This window comes from Pseudophryne corroboree, chromosome 3 (assembly GCF_028390025.1).
Source record: "Pseudophryne corroboree isolate aPseCor3 chromosome 3, aPseCor3.hap2, whole genome shotgun sequence".
Taxonomy (NCBI): Eukaryota; Metazoa; Chordata; class Amphibia; order Anura; family Myobatrachidae; genus Pseudophryne; species Pseudophryne corroboree.
Genome location: NC_086446.1, coordinates 594,316,854 through 594,333,931, shown reverse-complemented (window position 1 = coordinate 594,333,931; position 17,078 = coordinate 594,316,854). Strand labels below are relative to the sequence as shown.

The 17,078-nt window shown below is 42.9% G+C and overlaps 1 long non-coding RNA gene across 1 annotated transcript in view; it reads left to right on the top strand.

The window, feature by feature from the left end:
• Positions 1-16,861, top strand: part of LOC135056383 (uncharacterized) — a 96,327-nt gene extending 79,466 nt beyond the window's left edge. Inside the window, exon 3 of the long non-coding RNA XR_010243966.1 lies at positions 16,718-16,861. This is a non-coding gene — a long non-coding RNA (uncharacterized LOC135056383). The remainder of the gene's footprint in view (positions 1-16,717) is intronic.
• Positions 16,862-17,078: the final 217 nt, after the last annotated feature.

The window sequence follows — 17,078 nt, the reverse complement described above, 5'->3', positions numbered from 1 at the left end:
AATCCTACCTTCCTGTGATCTGCCCAAATCCAGATCACAAAGGGTTAACAAGTGAAAAAAAATATGGCGGGTGGGAGGAAGATCAAAGGCGCTGCTGTACACGTAACGAATATAAATAAAGAAAAAATTGTAGGATATACTTGCAAAGAACTGGGTGGTTCCTCGTTAATCTTTTTCTACAGATCCAATGATTACCAGATGTTTACATGCAAAAAAACAAAAATGGACAACAAATGTATAGTAATGTCTATAATGAGTTCAATTTTTGGTGTGTTCTCCTTTGAAATAGAGCCCTGGTAATGTGGAGGTTACTCTTGATAGGAGATAAGGAAAGTTTCTCACCACCGCTTCACAAACATAGGTACACGTACCAAAACTCACATAGAGTTAAATATCACCATACATATAAGGGTATCTTTTTTTACTTCTAATTATAATGCATGGAATAAGATCCGTACAACGAAAACGTACCACACTCACGTTTTCAACAGGTGGTATTCCACACGTAACAGTTTCTTTGAATAGATGAGTGACTCTTCTCTTCCAAAAAGATTCAATTTATTGTAGCGTGATACAATTTAAAAAATAATATAAATAAAATCTCCCACCTTGAAAAAGACCTTGTGTCGAAACGGCGTTGGTGATATCAGACAGTGCTTTTTAATTCTCCCACATCCACATCAATCCAAGGTAATATGCAGCATTTGTGTTCACAAGTGTAAGTCCGGAATTCACTTGTGTTTTGTCATATTTCCATTCTGACCCACATTTTGCTCTATCCTGGATTTTTTTGTAATGGATTAAGGAGATTTTATTTATATTATTTTTTAAATTGTATCACGCTACAATAAATTGAATCTTTTTGGAAGAGAAGAGTCACTCATCTATTCAAAGAAACTGTTACGTGTGGAATACCACCTGTTGAAAACGTGAGTGTGGTACGTTTTCGTTGTACGGATCTTATTCCATGCATTATAATTAGAAGTAAAAAAAGATACCCTTATATGTATGGTGATATTTAACTCTATGTGAGTTTTGGTACGTGTACCTATGTTTGTGAAGCGGTGGTGAGAAACTTTCCTTATCTCCTATCAAGAGTAACCTCCACATTACCAGGGCTCTATTTCAAAGGAGAACACACCAAAAATTGAACTCATTATAGACATTACTATACATTTGTTGTCCATTTTTGTTTTTTTGCATGTAAACATCTGGTAATCATTGGATCTGTAGAAAAAGATTAACGAGGAACCACCCAGTTCTTTGCAAGTATATCCTACAATTTTTTCTTTATTTATATTCGTTACGTGTACAGCAGCGCCTTTGATCTTCCTCCCACCCGCCATATTTTTTTTCACTTGATATTCCTCCCACGGACAACAGGTGTCTCCCCGGGTGCCTGACTTAAACAAACCACCTCACCATCAGAATCCTCCTGGTCAATTTCCTCCCCAGCGCCAGCAACACCCATATCCTCCTCATCCTGGTGTACTTCAACACTGACATCTTCAATCTGACTATCAGGAACTGGACTGCGGGTGCTCCTTCCAGCACTTGCAGGGGGCGTGCAAATGGTGGAAGGCGCATGCTCTTCACGTCCAGTGTTGGGAAGGTCAGGCATCGCAACCGACACAATTGGACTCTCCTTGTGGATTTGGGATTTCGAAGAATGCACAGTTCTTTGCTGTGCTGCTTTTGCCAGCTTGAGTCTTTTCATTTTTCTAGCGAGAGGCTGAGTGCTTCCATCCTCATGTGAAGCTGAACCACTAGCCATGAACATAGGCCAGGGCCTCAGCCGTTCCTTGCCACTCCGTGTGGTAAATGGCATATTGGCAAGTTTACGCTTCTCCTCCGACAATTTTATTTTAGGTTTTGGAGTCCTTTTTTTACTGATATTTGGTGTTTTGGATTTGACATGCTCTGTACTATGACATTGGGCATCGGCCTTGGCAGACGACGTTGCTGGCATTTCATCGTCTCGGCCATGACTAGTGGCAGCAGCTTCAGCACGAGGTGGAAGTGGATCTTGATCTTTCCCTAATTTTGGAACCTCAACATTTTTGTTCTCCATATTTTAATAGGCACAACTAAAAGGCACCTCAGGTAAACAATGGAGATGGATGGATTGGATACTAGTATACAATTATGGACGGGCTGCCGAGTGCCGACACAGAGGTAGCCACAGCCGTGAACTACCGCACTGTACTGTGTCTGCTGCTAATATATAGACTGGTTGATAAAGAGATAGTATACTCGTAACTAGTATGTATGTATAAAGAAAGAAAAAAAAACCACGGTTAGGTGGTATATACAATTATGGACGGGCTGCCGAGTGCCGACACAGAGGTAGCCACAGCCGTGAACTACCGCACTGTACTGTGTCTGCTGCTAATATAGACTGGTTGATAAAGAGATAGTATACTCGTAACTAGTATGTATGTATAAAGAAAGAAAAAAAAACCACGGTTAGGTGGTATATACAATTATGGACGGGCTGCCGAGTGCCGACACAGAGGTAGCCACAGCCGTGAACTACCGCACTGTACTGTGTCTGCTGCTAATATATAGACTGGTTGATAAAGAGATAGTATACTCGTAACTAGTATGTATGTATAAAGAAAGAAAAAAAAACCACGGTTAGGTGGTATATACAATTATGGACGGGCTGCCGAGTGCCGACACAGAGGTAGCCACAGCCGTGAACTACCGCACTGTACTGTGTCTGCTGCTAATATATAGACTGGTTGATAAAGAGATAGTATACTCGTAACTAGTATGTATGTATAAGAAAGAAAAAAAAACCACGGTTAGGTGGTATATACAATTATGGACGGGCTGCCGAGTGCCGACACAGAGGTAGCCACAGCCGTGAACTACCGCACTGTACTGTGTCTGCTGCTAATATAGACTGGTTGATAAAGAGATAGTATACTCGTAACTAGTATGTATGTATAAAGAAAGAAAAAAAAACCACGGTTAGGTGGTATATACAATTATGGACGGGCTGCCGAGTGCCGACACAGAGGTAGCCACAGCCGTGAACTACCGCACTGTACTGTGTCTGCTGCTAATATATAGACTGGTTGATAAAGAGATAGTATACTCGTAACTAGTATGTATGTATAAAGAAAGAAAAAAAAACCACGGTTAGGTGGTATATACAATTATGGACGGGCTGCCGAGTGCCGACACAGAGGTAGCCACAGCCGTGAACTACCGCACTGTACTGTGTCTGCTGCTAATATAGACTGGTTGATAAAGAGATAGTATACTCGTAACTAGTATGTATGTATAAAGAAAGAAAAAAAACCACGGTTAGGTGGTATATACAATTATGGACGGGCTGCCGAGTGCCGACACAGAGGTAGCCACAGCCGTGAACTACCGCACTGTACTGTGTCTGCTGCTAATATATAGACTGGTTGATAAAGAGATAGTATACTCGTAACTAGTATGTATGTATAAAGAAAGAAAAAAAAACCACGGTTAGGTGGTATATACAATTATGGACGGGCTGCCGAGTGCCGACACAGAGGTAGCCACAGCCGTGAACTACCGCACTGTACTGTGTCTGCTGCTAATATAGACTGGTTGATAAAGAGATAGTATACTCGTAACTAGTATGTATGTATAAAGAAAGAAAAAAAAACCACGGTTAGGTGGTATATACAATTATGGACGGGCTGCCGAGTGCCGACACAGAGGTAGCCACAGCCGTGAACTACCGCACTGTACTGTGTCTGCTGCTAATATATAGACTGGTTGATAAAGAGATAGTATACTCGTAACTAGTATGTATGTATAAAGAAAGAAAAAAAAACCACGGTTAGGTGGTATATACAATTATGGACGGGCTGCCGAGTGCCGACACAGAGGTAGCCACAGCCGTGAACTACCGCACTGTACTGTGTCTGCTGCTAATATAGACTGGTTGATAAAGAGATAGTATACTCGTAACTAGTATGTATGTATAAAGAAAGAAAAAAAAACCACGGTTAGGTGGTATATACAATTATGGACGGGCTGCCGAGTGCCGACACAGAGGTAGCCACAGCCGTGAACTACCGCACTGTACTGTGTCTGCTGCTAATATATAGACTGGTTGATAAAGAGATAGTATACTACTAATATTATATATACTGGTGGTCAGGTCACTGGTCACTAGTCACACTGGCAGTGGCACTCCTGCAGCAAAAGTGTGCACTGTTTAATTTTAATATAATATTATGTACTCCTGGCTCCTGCTATAACCTATAACTGGCACTGCAGTAGTGCTCCCCAGTCTCCCCCACAATTATAAGCTGTGTGAGCTGAGCAGTCAGACAGATATATAATATATATAGATGATGCAGCACACTGGCCTGAGCCTGAGCAGTGCACACAGATATGGTATGTGACTGACTGAGTCACTGTGTGTATCGCTTTTTTCAGGCAGAGAACGGATATATTAAATAAACTGCACTGTGTGTCTGGTGGTCACTCACTATATAATATATTATGTACTCCTGACTCCTGCTATAACCTATAACTGGCACTGCAGTAGTGCTCCCCAGTCTCCCCCACAATTATAAGCTGTGTGAGCTGAGCAGTCAGACAGATATATATAATATTATATATAGATAATAGATGATGCAGCACACTGGCCTGAGCCTGAGCAGTGCACACAGATATGGTATGTGACTGAGTCACTGTGTGCTGTGTATCGCTTTTTTCAGGCAGAGAACGGATTATAAATAAAACTGGTGGTCACTATCAGCAAAACTCTGCACTGTACTGAGTACTCCTAATGCTCCCCAAAATTAGTAAATCAAGTGTCTCTCTAATCTATTCTAAACGGAGAGGACGCCAGCCACGTCCTCTCCCTATCAATCTCAATGCACGTGTGAAAATGGCGGCGACGCGCGGCTCCTTATATAGAATCCGAGTCTCGCGATAGAATCCGAGCCTCGCGAGAATCCGACAGCGTCATGATGACGTTCGGGCGCGCTCGGGTTAACCGAGCAAGGCGGGAAGATCCGAGTCGCTCGGACCCGTGAAAAAAAACATGAAGTTCTGGCGGGTTCGGATTCAGAGAAACCGAACCCGCTCATCTCTATCAGAAACATGACGATGAATGCAAGTGCACCGCATTTCTACCAGACTACTCGATCACTGAAAAAGATGAGGGCACCACTTGCGAAATAGCCAGATAGATAGATAGATAGATAGATAGATAGATAGATAGATAGATAGATAGATAGATAGATAGGCCCCCTATAAAGTCTGGTCTGAGTTTACCCAAGGCAGCTGCGTCTTGTAGGTGAAACATATACCTGTGTCCACCATATAAGTGGTAACTATAAAATGAATTGTTATCACTCCAATGTGTGACAACTAATCCTTATACTCACAAATATAAACCCCTTTTTAACTCAGCTTGAGCACTTGAATAGTCCATGGCCAACTAGATATCGCAACGGGAGTTAAAGTGACACTCCGCAGCTTTGTACACCCGATATAGGTGACAGTACTAAGTTAGTAGGCAAATAAAGGCAAGTCAGATGCCAACAAGAGGTAAATAGCTAATATCATTTATTGTTATTAGTATAAAGAGAAATATGTCTCTTTTCTTTTTGCGTTTTATAGTTTGGATGTATCTCAGAAATAATCTTTACATTTCTATCTTTAGCCCCTTATATGTAATTGTTGCGTCAGTTACAAAACAAAACCAAATACATTCTGAATGTATAAATGTGAAACTATCATATTAACATTTAACACTATAAAGGACTATTATTTGATACGAAATACAGTTTATTTCTTATGAGGTTTTTTTTTAGACTGATGCAACTGTTTAAGCAATTGAGCCCTTTAGATTTCCATTAATAAATGTTGATACTGTCAATTCAATACCTATACATACACACTGTTCCACCAAACCCTATACACTGCTGTGGTAATACTGAGACCTCATATACAAAGAAAACAGATGGACTAACTTACTTTCAGATAGCGTTCTTCCTGGATAATATGTCTCAAATGGAAAATGACTTGATGTATTTATGCAAGCACACTTTACTTGATTATAAGTACAACAAAGTAAAAACATATGTCCTGCATGATGTCTGCAGAATGAGTTGCAAGACACGACATCTGGAACACTGAGATTTGTGTAATACTGGCCCCAGTGATTATTAGGGTATTCTATGGAATTTGCCTAATTCAATAGAATAATTTAGAGGCAATGACATTTTATGAAATGATCTTTCAGCATGTTGGACACAACTAAATATTGTTCCTTTCCATTTCTGCATGTACACATCTACATCATAATTCTACCAGCATTTTCTTATTTCATATATGTAGCAAGTCCACAATATTTGCATTTATGATTGCCACCGTCAGGTGATATTTTGCATTAAAATAAATGTAGTTCTAAATTAAAGGTGAACTATATTATACTTGGTCTGATATGCAAGAGAGGATCACAGAACTTCATCTCTATTCAAAGAGAATGCCTAAAAGGTTTATTATAGTTGGAATCTGTTCCCTGCCAGGCTGCAGAAGATTTATGTACTGCTTCAGACCAATGCTGGAGAGGTTGCCGTAATGTGGGATCATATGTAAACATCTGGTTGTACTAACTGAGTGGTATTGGGATGAAATGCTTAAAATCTGGTACTTATACTGTTGTTTTATTTTCTATGGATTTGTTCTTTGCTTCATGGCTTCTGAGTTCTGGAAATAAAATAAACTCTTAAGAAAAAAAAAAGGGGGGAACCTTTATAAAACTTATTGAAAGTTTGAAAAAAAAAAAAACATATTGTATACAATTTGTTGTTGTTATTATTATTATTAGAATATTATTATTATTATTATTATTATTATTATTACTGTTACTGTCAGAGCAAGTCTGAATTAGTCTGATCATTAATTTTTATGAGTTTGCAGGCATATTGTTTAGTCCAGGGGCAACAGACCAATAAGAGTCTAGAACTACTGATGTACTGTAAGCCACTCATATATTTCTTGGAAGCACCAGTGATAGCGCTGTATGGTGATTATAAGCAGACGCCTTCTGCTACAGTAGTGATCTGAGCTGCGTCCTAGGATTGGAGCATCAGATCACTCACTCACTATCGGCAGCGTTCTGACATAGACCAGGAAATCTACGTCCCACAATGGAGATCCCTGATCCCTTCCCACCATCTAAGCGGCAGCAACACGCCTCCATTTTCACAAATGGAGGCCATTGCCACCCCCTCCCCCCAAAAGGCAGAAGACATTCAATCACTGACAGTCTGCTGCCGTTCTTTGTCCTATGTTGCAGAACCCATTTGCGCAGGTGCAGAACAGGTCCTGCGCAAGCGCAACGTACCAATATTCGGCACTTTGCAACAATGGGCACCTGAATGACCCCCAGGCTGCAGTCAAGAGGCTGATACACATCCAGATTTTCTTATTGTGCCTAGGAAAGATCCCATATCTCTCATCAGATCTGGTAAATTATTCAATCTGGGGAGATTCACTCCTAGTTCATACCAATTGTTCTTTTTATTGAACTATCATTTTTATACATTTCTGGGGGGCTTTCTAGCTCTTTATGCGTGAATCTGCAGACACACTCCTTGTGCATTGTGATCTATGCTTTCAAGATTTTATTCACTTACAGTATATAAGTTTTATACGCTCATCAGCGGTGCAAGTGGGTGGGTACGGGTGGGTACGGCGTACCCTTAAGAATTTAGCTGTGGGTACGCCGTACCCACCACCGCCGGGCCGCTTCTCCCTCCCTCCGCTGCTGCTGCTTGAAGGGAGGAGAGCGCAGCGCGCCTCTCCTCCCCTCAGTGTCTATCTTCAATTCAGCGCCGGCCCGTGAGCAAATCAGAGCTCGCGGTCTTGCAGCCAAGGCTCCTGATTGGCTGCCGGACCGCGAGCTTTGATTGGCTTACGGATTGGCGCTGAATTAAAGGTAGACACCCGCACCGCCGCCGGAGACTGAAAGGCAGGAGAGGCGCACGCTGCTCTCTCCTCCCCTCACACACAGGATCAAGACAGCAGCAGTGGTGAGCAGCAGGGGAAGGGGGGGCATGTGTACCTGGCACTGGGAGCATATCTGGCACTGGGGGGACATGTGTATCTGGCACTGGGGGGCATATCTGGCATTGGGAGCATATCTGGCACTGTGGGGGCATTTCTGTATCTGGCACTGGGGGCATATCTGGCAATGGAGGGACATGTGTATCTGGCACTGGGGGCATATCTGGCACTGTGGGGGCATTTCTGTATCTGGCACTGGGGGCATATCTGGCACTGGGGGGACATGTGTATATGGCACTGGGGGCATATCTGGCACTGCGGGGACATGTGTATCTGGCACTGGGGGCATATTTGGCACTGGGAGCATATCTGGCACTCTGTGGGCATTTCTGTATCTGGCACTGTGGTGGCATATCTGGCACTGAGGGCATATCTGGCACTGGGGGGACATGTGTATCTGGCACTGGGGGCATATCTGGCACTGTGGGGGCATGTGTATCTGGCACTACTGGGGCATATCTGGCACTGGGAGCATATCTAGCACTGTAGGGGCATTTCTGTATCTGGCACTGGGAGCATATCTGGCACTGTGGGGCAATGTGTATCTGGCACTGTGGGGGCAATATGTATCTGGCACTGTGGGGCAATGTGTATCTGGCACAGTGAGGCAATGTGTATCTGGCACTGTGGGGCAATGTATATCTGGCACTGTGGGGCAATGTATATCTGGCACTGTGGGGCAGCGTGTATCTGACACTATTGGGGTCATATGTGTATCTGCCCCTCCCCCCATATGTGTATCACGCCCCCATTTTCATTGGCCACGCCCCATGTGGCATTTGGCACTGGGAGCATATCTAGCACTGTTGGGGCATTTCTGTATCTGGCACTGGGAGCATATCTGGCACTGTGGGGCAATGTGTATCTGGCACTGTGGGGGCAATATGTATCTGGCACTGTGGGGCAATGTGTATCTGGCACAGTGAGGCAATGTGTATCTGGCACTGTGGGGCAATGTATATTTATCCCTAAGGGCCTAAAAATAGATAAAAAGGCCAGTTTTGTTACAGCCACTGAACAGTTCAAAAGTGAGTGGGATCAAATAACTAGAAATTGTTCCTTTAAACTAATGGAATTGATTATCTCTGAAAGAAAAAAAGATTTAAGGATATTAGATGAAGAGATAAAGAGCTATAGAGAGCTAATCACTCCCTTCATGGATCAGGTAGATTTTAAAGAAAAGGAAGCTAAAATAGAGTATAGATTAGATAGATCTGAAAAAGCCATCATAGCTAGGAAGACCACCAAATTCGCAAGGGACAGACGGGAATTAGAACTTATCCCAAAGGTTAATGAAGATACACAAAAAGGAAACGAAATAAATATCAGTTAGACCTAAAGTTCCATATGACCCGAAGGCCAATAGAAGTTTGAGTAATAAGAACAAACTTCCCATACGGAGGGATTTCTCAAATAATGAGGAAAATGGACAAACTACTAATAGACGCCCAGGGTATTATTCTATTATCAATCGTTGGGAAGATTCTTCCCCTAATTGGAGGAACTATAGTACCAATTATGTACAAAATAGAAACAAATGGGATACAGCTGAATGGCAGAGAAACATTCAGACGCGAAATAGATACCAGCCCCTAGATGAAAGAGAAAATTATACAGCTCATTTTTTAGAAAGGGGGAAGAGACCTATAGGTGAAGGTAGCAGAATACATGTGGAGTTCTTGCCTGGCTGTACTTGATCAACTCTGGGGACGCCTGGTTTTATCATTAACAAATGCATTTTGTGTAGACCATTCCATCTGGTGAGAACCCATCTTGTAGATCACTTTTTATGTTGTATGTATCAATAAATTTTACGGTAATACACTATCTGGAAATTATTTTGATTCACATATATCTTCGGTGGAGTAAGAAGGGGAACTTTTCCTAAAGGACCATAGAGGTGCCAGGATATTTGCGAGTTGGTGATCTGTTCCTATTAAGGCGATATTGTCTACTATTGTAGACCACAACTTGGGGTACGAGTCTGGACCTTATTTATTTATTTTATACCAAATTTCAACAGTATTACACTATGTCTGTGTTGTATATTTTGTTTTAAAGGACATATACTCCAGCTCTCTAAGAGATTGAATTCCTGCCTGGGGTGTTCTAAAAGCGCTTGGAATAAAGGGTGGTAACTATTGGAATTTGTATATCTGGTACTGTGGGGCAATGTATATCTGGCACTGTGGGGCAACGTGTATCTGACACTATTGGGGTCATATGTGTATCTGCCCCTTCCCCTTATATGTGTATCACGCCCCCATTTTCATTGGCCACGCCCCATGTGGCATTTGGCCACACCCAATTTTTGAAGTGCGCGCGCGCACAGTACCTAGAAGACATATTTTCTACTTGCACCACTGACGCTCATTAATCTTTACGTTTATTGCTGGAGATATATTAAATAGCTACTGAATATTTACACTATGGTCAATTAATGCATTTCATTTACAGTATATTATTTAGGTACTACTATCAATATCATTGCCTATTCCCTATAGATTATAAACTTGCGAGCGAGTCTTTCCTACCTCTGTGACTGTCATTACCCAGTTTTATCACTGTTGTTTCCATGGGCGGACTTGCCATAGAGTAAACCAGGAAGATTCCTGGTAGGCCAACATGTATGCGGGGCCTGTTTTGTGTGTTGTCATGTGGCCCCAGGTACCACATGCAGGGCCGGATTAAGCCTTGGGAGTGCCCGGGGCACTTAAGACAGGGGGGGGCCCTGATGGAAGGTGGGGATGTATATTAAATTGTGCATACCTCCCAACATGCCCCAATCCAGGAGGGACAAAATGCGCTCTACCTGGACTTCTCACTTAATACATGATTGGTGTCACCTGTGTTCAACTATTTAATTGATAAGAAAGGTATTTCAATACAGGTGGTTGCAATCATAAATTAAGAAGGAAGTCCAGGTAGAGAGCATTTTGTCCCTCCTGGAATGGGTCATGGTGGGAGGTATAAATTGTGTATATTAAATTTAAACCAATGGTGTATATTAGTTTTAACTAATAGTTTAATAATGCCGGTGTACTGTTTATAGCTCCACCTAATTGAAAGACAACTATTTTATAAACTTTTCTTGTACTGGGATTTAGACAACTTAACCTTAAAATACACATAGAAAAATAAAATAATTTATCTTGTCACATGCAAGAATAGCAGCAGCATCTGTACTACTGACACAGTGGGACAGGCCTCAGGAGGACTTTCTGTGTGTGTCTCTATCTCTAGACCCCAATGTTTTAGTTGCATAACAGTTTACACAGGACTCAGACACCCATACGGGGAGGAGGAGAAGCTGGGATCCCTTTGTCACTTACAGCTCTTTCCACCCTCTAATCTTTCCTCTGGTCAGAAAGCTCTGTCTGTAGCTCATGAAACATTATATTCGAGTATCTCTGCCGGGGGCCCGGGGTACAGTATGCCCTGCATCACCCCTTAATCTGGCTATGCCCGCAATGGAATATGCTGCTTTATATAAGAATCTGTTAATAAATAAATAATACTACTAACCGTTCAATAAACTGTGCCGTGTCTACTTTCTTTCAATAGCAACTAGGTTTATCCCAGTAAAAATAATGAATATATTGTAAGAGAGAGGGACATAAGGACATTTCTTGCTCAATCTCTAATTTAGAATGTTTTCAACACCAATACCTTGGGCAGGGTTATTCACCCTTAACACTCAAGGCAGGGTTCCGGCCATAGGGATGACCTTGCAACCAAGGGCAGATTGGAGCTAAGCTCCGTGCCTGGCACTGTCTGCAAAGGCACAGAACAATGGGGCTTGGTTATGTGTCAGAGGGGCGTGGCCTCACGGCATGCCCCATCTAAACATGGCCGCCAAGAGGCCTTTAGAAGTCCAGCCCAGCCCATCAGGCCATCGACTGATATTTGTTAGTAGTAATGAGGCAATACACATACTGCATATATCTATATCCCCCTTGTTCAACAAACAACAATAAACAAGTGTATAGGTGTAAGAAAGTGTGACAGGTGTTGGATACAGAGACAGTGTGCAACAAAAAAACTGAAAACTTGGGAGATTAAATAACATAGTCCTGGAATTTTGGTTTTGGCCTGGTAATTCTCCCAGACCTGGTAATAAAGAAAGGGGTAGTGGTGTTTTGGGTGTATACTATTAGTCAAGGGCATGGGACTGTCCTGCACCCCAATACGTGCTTCTTCTGGGGACTCATTGTCCATGATCATGGGTGTTCTGACACCCTCAGTTGGTGTCAGGTGAAGTGGATGTGTTAGCTCACACACACCTAGGAGGCAGCACCTGTTGCGCTCATACAAAACACTGTCAGATTGCACCACATAGCTGTCTGGTCTGTTGGAAGATCCCTTCATAATCCTGATGTTCTGCCCAGGGGACAATGGTCTTAAGCATTACATGTTTTATCATGAGTAGCTTTGAGCCGCAACCTGGAGTTCTCCAGAGCATCTTTCACGTTATTCTCAAGTTGCGGTCTAAGTTTTTAATCTTGGTGGTGTGTCGATGGTACGAGTGCACCCGAACATTAGAATGGATGCAAGAAACTGAGAGGTGAACACCAAGGTTATCAGTCGGTTTCTGGAGCTGCAACCTGTTTAGTTTACAGTGGAGCAAAGGCCTGGGGTCCTACACAAAAATGAGGATGCCCTGTCCTGGAAATCGTCTGACTTGTTGACACTAGGTGGGGGTATATGTGGAAATAGGGGCATTGTGCTACAAAGGAACTAGGGAAGTTTATCTGTTAAGCCCAGGAAAACCATGCATTTGGAGGATAGGAAATATGTGTCTTACTTGCTTGATTCATTTCAGTGCAGTTTGTCACGCTAGGCTTAAGTTGTGGTACCAACAACTGAGATTTGACTGAAGGGACAGCTGCCTGCAAAGGCAGAAGGCGAGGAGGTAGAATGTAGTTCCTATTCATGGGATGAAGGCTTGGGTATGTGCCTTTAAGGAATTGTAGAAGAAGAAGAAGAAGAAGAAGAAGAAGAAGAAGGAGGACACCGAAGAAAAGAGTACTTAAGTTTTAATGAGTTGAAAACTGTACACTGTGATTTGGATAATGAAGCTGAAGAATACTGAAGTTAAAGAACTGTGGTCTGTGATTTGTGACTTGTAAGACGAGGCTGAAGAAAGCAGAATTGAAGAACTGAAGACTTCGATTTGTGGCTTGAAAGACGAGGCTGAAGAATACTGAATTAAAGACTGCAATTTGTAACTTGAAAGATGAGGCTGAAGAACACTGGATTTGAAGAATTTAAGACTGTGATTTGTAACTTGAAAGGCGAGGCTGAAGAACACAAGAATTGAAGAATTGAAGACTGTGATTTGTAACGAACTATAAGGCTGAAGAACACTGAATTGAAGAACTGAAGACTGTGGTTTATGGCTTGAAATACGAGACTGAAGATCACTAAATCTAAGAACAGACGTCTGTGGAAACACCGCTCCCAACCGGAACCCCTCAATGGCCTGAGACCCACATGGGCGCACCACGGATAAAGGCAGACTATAGACAACTGGGCTGCTGCAGTGAAAGGACCACCAGACAAAAGCTGACTAAACCAGGGCACCTGGAGTAACCTGGGAGCACAGAGCTAGAGCACCTTTACATGAGAAAGTAACTAGAAGCACTGGCACCTTTGCTCTGAACCAGCCCTCTTTTGTAAGGGAAGGCTGCCTCGGATTGGCTGTACACAGAGTGGGAACACACTATTGGCCCAGCTTGGTCTCCAACATGGCGGCCTCCAGCACAGAGGACACGCCCGAACACAGCACTCAGCACACCAGGCTCTGGACCCTGACCTCTGGCAGCTGAGCACTCACACCTGAGGACCTGCCGCAGCAGTTCCCTGCTGCAGCACTCCGCTTGACTAGACCCTGGCCCCGGCCTCTGGAAGTCGTGTACTCACCACAGAGGACCCCGCTACAGCAACTCCCCGTCACCGCAGCCCTGCCAGCCACTGGAATGGTAACCCCCACGGACGCACGCCGGAGGTAAGACTGCGGACGCTGACACAGTTCTCCTCTTCAGACTGGGGCAGTTGAAAGCATGTTATTTAACAACCAGAACAGCTGTGAAGAGCTTCCTTTTAAAGGCAAGGAGGGAGTGTCATTTGCCTGTCAGTCTTGGAAGAGGAGTCTAAGGTATAAAAAGGCTGTCTAGGGAGATTTATGACGATGACCAACACTGGGAAAGCTGGCCAGTGACTATGGAATAGATCTCTGTTACTGTAGCTAGTGTCAGGACCATGAACATTTATTGTGTAATGGTTACTGGTCTGTGATCATCCTGATGAAATAAAGCCGTAGTGAAGAAGTCTAGAGTCAGTGTGTGCTTTCATTACACAGCTTAGCAATATACTGTATAAAAATAATAAGAAGAAGTACTGGTATTTACTCTACACTGTTTAAAAATTATACTATTACACAAAATGTTTGCAGTAGTTTTTATAATGATTGAAAGGTGCTCTTCAAATATGTAAAATTACAAACAATACAATTATTTAAATTAATTCACAAAAGACAACAACAGATAATAATCATTTGCGGTATTTACCCTGTTTGTAGATCTAACACTGCTTAACAATTACACTACTACACTAAAGGTTTACAGCAGTTTTTCTAATGCATGGAAAGGTGATGCAGTCAGGATCCTGAGGTAGAATACCAAAGGTCAGAATCCCTGTGTTCAGAATCCTGACGGTGAGAATCCCGACGGATCCCGATGGTAAGTACTGGGGTAAGGGCTTGGTTTAGCATTAGGAACTGGGGAAGGGTTAGGGTTGGGAGGGTTAGGCTGCTGGAGTGGATGGTTAGGGTTAGGCTGTGGGAGGGTACAGTTAGGGTTAGGCTGCAGGAGGGGTGGGTAAGGGGTAGGGTTAAAATACGTACCGGAATCTGTCGGCACTGTGAGCGTCGGCATTCCGCTGACAGGATTCTTACTGCCAAGATCCTGACAGAAACAATTGCATTGATATCAAAAGATAAAAAAGAATCAACCCCCTCCAAAAAATATAGTGAGTAATATTAGACCATCATTTTTTCATCTGCACTTACTTCTTGAATACTTACCCCTCTGGAGTCCTGCGTCGGCAACAGCAGCGTTGCACAAATCACTGGGAAAATGGTGCGGCTGCTATTTTCCCAGTGTTTTGCGCATGTGCAGTAAGAAAGTCACCAGGAAAAAGCCTCTGCGCCATTTCCGGAGACCGGCGCATGTCCACTAGACTCTGGCACAGCACAAGGGTCTCCTAGAGAGGAGGGGGCCAGGACAGGCCTCTCCTCTGGCTTTCACATTAAGTTTTACTTTGCAAATGTAAAGGTGTGTACACACGGTGAGATAAATCTGTAAGATTTTGACAATATAGTCAAGGGAAATCGCATAGTCAAAATCGGGCATAGCAAGGATCTCACTGTGTGTACACACTTTTAGGCTGTCCTATAGAGCAATACAGATATTTAATTGAAGCAGAATATGTACACGATGGAAGGTACAGGCGGTGGGCCTAATTCAGTAGGGATTGCTAAATTGCAAATCGTGCGATTATCGTCAGACTGCGCATGCGCTCAGTGCCAGATTAAGGTCCACAAGGGCCTGGAGCTGAAATTCATGATGGGCCTATTGTGTGCCGCCATAAGGGGTCTCAGCATCATGGAGGTGGAGGGCGACTAATGCTTTGCGGTACATTCCGTACAAGGGGTGTGGCTAGCACCACAATGGGCATAGCTATCGCCTACCTTCAGCCACCTCAATGTCCTTATATACTGTATATGTATAGGTAGGCTGACAGTAGGGATCGCTAAATTGCAAATCGTGCGATTATCGTCAGACTGCGCATGCGCTCAGTGCCAGATTAAGGTCCGCAAGGGCCTGGAGCTGAAATTCATGATGGGCCTATTGTGTGCCGCCATAAGGGGTCTCAGCATCACGGAGGTGGAGGGTGACTAGTGCTTTGCGGTACGTTCCATATAAGGGGTGTGGTTAGCACCACAATGGGCTTAGCTATCGCCTACCTTTAGCCACCTCAATGTCCTTATATACTGTATATGTATAGGTAGGCTGACAGTAGTCACCTATGGTGATAGGCACATATCGCACCACCTTTGTGCAGGCACAGATGTAAGTATTGCTGCCTTTGCTATACTACCTTACCAACCACCCACTTGAATAACTGTCGCCCATCAATCAGTGCTGAATAGAGAACGTCTTATCTACTACTACTCATAGATACCTTCCCTCAAATGCTGATATACACCTCACTCACCATCACGCCTAACCTCATATTTTACCATCTGTAATTCATCTCACCACCACTCCCTGACCCTGTAACTGACACATTGAAATAACCACTTTAAGAGACAGTTTCTATAAAGGAGTCTCCTATTAATGAACTAAACGTGATCGTGTAACTTATCCTATATTATTCAACTACATGTAAGTGGATTTTTTGTAGGAACTGTTATTATATTTTTCCTACAACAGGTGGAACCATTTATACCTTATATGAATAAGCCAATTTAGCTGAAAAGGGCTTTGATATGTATGTGTTTTTATATATGTCTAATGACCGAGAACAGGGGTAAGTATTAATTGAGGAACAATACCTTTTCTGTTTGTTTCCACAGGTCTCTTCTCTGGTCCACAGACAGGATGGGAGCAGGTGTCTATACTGAAGGTTCTTGGATGCCGCTATACGTTTACCTCACCTTCCTCTCTTCACACTACTTGAGTCAATAATTTCGACTGTGTTAACCAATAAAATTATTTTATTAAACTGGAACCTTGGTTGTAATTCTCATTCTAACTGTATCAGTCTAGATTCGTGTAAATTGGACTCAACTCTTCTGTAACAATTTCACTACATCAATACTATCATTCAAATACAATTTCACACAAATCATTGAATATAAACACTTTGGAATGGTTAAGTGATAACTGTCCCTTTTTCGCTAGCGCCACAGTCCCTGTATGTCCATCCCTCCCTTA